The sequence below is a fragment of the Hevea brasiliensis genome, chromosome 11 (genome assembly GCF_030052815.1).
Source record: "Hevea brasiliensis isolate MT/VB/25A 57/8 chromosome 11, ASM3005281v1, whole genome shotgun sequence".
Classification (NCBI taxonomy): domain Eukaryota; kingdom Viridiplantae; phylum Streptophyta; class Magnoliopsida; order Malpighiales; family Euphorbiaceae; genus Hevea; species Hevea brasiliensis.
In genome coordinates this window covers 4,542,207-4,545,327 of record NC_079503.1, presented here as the reverse complement: position 1 = coordinate 4,545,327, position 3,121 = coordinate 4,542,207, and the positions used below count along the sequence as shown (strand labels likewise).

Below are 3,121 nucleotides of genomic sequence, written 5' to 3'. Positions count from 1 at the left end.
GTTTTAGCTTGGAATATTGGCTTTAGTTATGGATCTTTAGATAAATTTTTTGAAGAGGACTTATGTTGTGGCAAAATATGAGTCAGGTTGAATCTGAAGTCTCCTATTAGAGACACTCCCTATTTATAGAGTTAGGGAACCAATGCTGACCAGACACGTGTAAAGCCTCCGCAAGTAATATGTCTAAATCATAGATTTTATTTCTAAATTAAATCAGGTATCTGTATAGTTCTGACAATCTTGATGTGCTTGAGCCAGTAGTGACTAGTTAGTCAATCCAGCTAGAGTGTTTGCCTATCCGACCTGTTTGCATGGGGTAGGCTTGTCTGACGACTAATTAGTATTGTTGACCCTTTTCCTATCCAGTCGGAGGGTTAGAGAGTTAGAAATTAAGTCCCACTCTGCTTTCGATTATAACTTTTTAGGTTTTATATAAGTTTTTGTAGACTTAATGACTTATGATGCTCATGCGATGTTATTAATTAATTATAAGTTTGAGTAGACCTATAGTCCGATCTCTTCACATCTTGCAACCTTATTTTGCCCATTGTGGTGAGCGTTTGAGGTCTTTGACCTCTTTAGCTAAGACTCGGTTTCTCCTACATCCATTTTCCTAATATCAAGTTCTTTCATTTTTTTTTTAAATTTCTTATCCTTGACCTACTCGTGTCATTCGATCAGGGGCTCTCTAATATTTTGGTGTGCAAATTGTCAAACCAGGATTTGGAGGGATTGAATTGAAAATGGTCCGATTGCGAGACTTTCAAATCTGTCAGCATAGGAAACTAGCATTCTTCAGTGCTCTGTTATTAGTCGAATAAAAAAAATTCTGAATGCTTTGCCGCCAATCTAAAAGAGCTAAACCCTACTTCATTTGGACAGAAATCTACAGCACCAAATCAAATAATTTTAGCATGAGGACAAAAAAATAAGATGTGTACCAATGACTCCTCTGAACAATTACATACATGCTATTGAAGAAGCACGCCTTTATTTAAATAAATTTACCCTCGAAGCAAGGCACACCAAAGCTAGAAGATCTATCCACGAAGACATGCTCCTCTGATACATTTCAGATGATTGGAACACGTGCCTATCACAGATGTAATGAAAAGAAAAGAAATTATAAGAGGGGCAAAAAGGACCTTTAAATGTTGCTCTCATTTAGTTATTCATAATAATAGTTGCAGCTGAACTAATTAATAAAAAAAAATGTTCCTTAATAGTTTTTTTATATGTAAATTAATAAAAAAATTATTTTTTTAATATTATTATATTAATATTTTTAAATTATTTAAATTATATTTAAAATTTCATTTCATAATCCTATATTTATCTTTATAAAATTTATTTTTTTAATTTAAAACTCATATTTTTAATATTAATATATATTTTCATTTATCTAATTAATTAATTAATTAAAAGAAAATAATTATTTTTTTATAACATTAATTATCATAATAATTATTATTATTTAAAATAAAAAAATAATTTAATTTAATAATGTAACTATTGTTAAAATTTACAAATATATTAATATATTTATCCAATTAAATTTGTAAATTTTAATAATTAAAATTATGTAAAAATATTAAAAAGATTACATGGAATTGTTCATTTGAACCAATAAGCTTAAAAGAAAAAAGTGCTATAAAAATGGAACCGAGCAGCAAAAACCAGCTAAGAGTTGCCACGTGTAAAGAGAACTACGTCAACGGCGTCACAACACGCTTAAGAAAAGCCCCAACAAAACCTACCCCCTCTCTCCCTCTCTGCTCTGATCTGATCGAAAACCCTTATTAGTCAATAAATCTCTGCTCAAGCCCCTGTAGCTAATTTCCAAGGTCTGTGCCTGTGATCATAATCTCACGCTCTCTTTCAATTTTTTCTCTTTTTCTCTAAATCGGGGAACTCAGTCTTTATATCGCCCCAAATTCTGTTCATGTTTTTCGCTAGATGGTTTATTTTTGGAATAGGTTTTTATTTGATCTAATATCATTGATTCTTTTTGTGATTCAGAAGATTGCAGCAGCGGTTTAATTTGCGGAGTAAGCCATGTTTACCCGGCTGTTTGGAAAACCTAAGCAGGAAACGAATGCTCTAACTACGTTAGACAAATTAAATGAGGTATACTCACAATTGAATTGTTCTTTTTACATGTTTTTCTTCTATAATCTTCACCTTTTTTCTTGGGTATTTTTTGTTGGTTTATGTTTTAGCCAATTCTATTGTTAGGTTTACTTTCCCGTTTTAGATTTTATTGATTATGTTGTGAATTGAGAAATTGATCTTATGGATTCCCAACGAAACCGTGAAAGTTTGCCTTTTATTTTTTGGGGTTGTTTCTCATCTTTTGTGCAGTTGACGACGATGCTTATTTGTTGGCAGTTTTCAACTTTTATTTCACCATATATTGATATTTAAATTCTTTATATTTTCTTGCGCTGTATATAATGCAAATTATTAGGTATATTTGTCTTTTTTAGGATTTATAATACCGGCACTTGTTCTTAATGACTCTGATTTCCTTTTCTTTTGCCATTTTTTTTAACTAAGTTGTGAATTATTTGCATTGAATAGACTCTTGAAATGCTGGAGAAAAAAGAGAAGGTACTTGTTAAAAAGGCTGCTGCGGAAGTTGAAAAGGCCAGGGAATTCACCCGGGCAAGGAACAAAAGAGGTATGGCAGCTTTTCAGGGAATTCAATTTTCACTTGGATAATGTCTTTTCTGGAATTTCATTTAATTTGCTGTGTGGGAAATCAATAATTACGTATGATGGCTAACCAATATTTTATTTAGTTTTTTTCTTTTGAATTTGTTATGAGTCTCCTCAAAGGACAATGGACCTATCACTGTGAATTTGGAAAGTGGTTCTTCTTTGCTTTATTCTGATTATTAAAAAAAATTCTTTCTAGTGTCCTTTATATGTTTGATTATCTAGTAGAAAATGTGTGTTTGATGCATTAAGTAAATGTATCTAGCTTGTTTGTAGGCTTGATGCGATTTATTACTCTTCTCTTTCCTAGCAAATATATTAGTGTTGGAGTTCCAATTTTGGTGTTTTGGTTTCATATTTCCATTGAGTCTTAAGGGAGTATTTTCACAACAATCATTTACTG

General features: G+C 31.4%; 1 long non-coding RNA gene across 1 annotated transcript; it reads left to right on the top strand.

Annotated features, from left to right (window-relative positions):
- The first annotated feature begins 1,678 nt into the window (after window positions 1–1,678).
- On the top strand, window positions 1,679–3,088 carry LOC131170404 (uncharacterized). The gene is made up of 3 exons (XR_009141162.1): window positions 1,679–1,844; window positions 2,020–2,127; window positions 2,581–3,088. It is a non-coding gene; the product is annotated as an uncharacterized LOC131170404 (long non-coding RNA).
- Window positions 3,089–3,121: the final 33 nt, after the last annotated feature.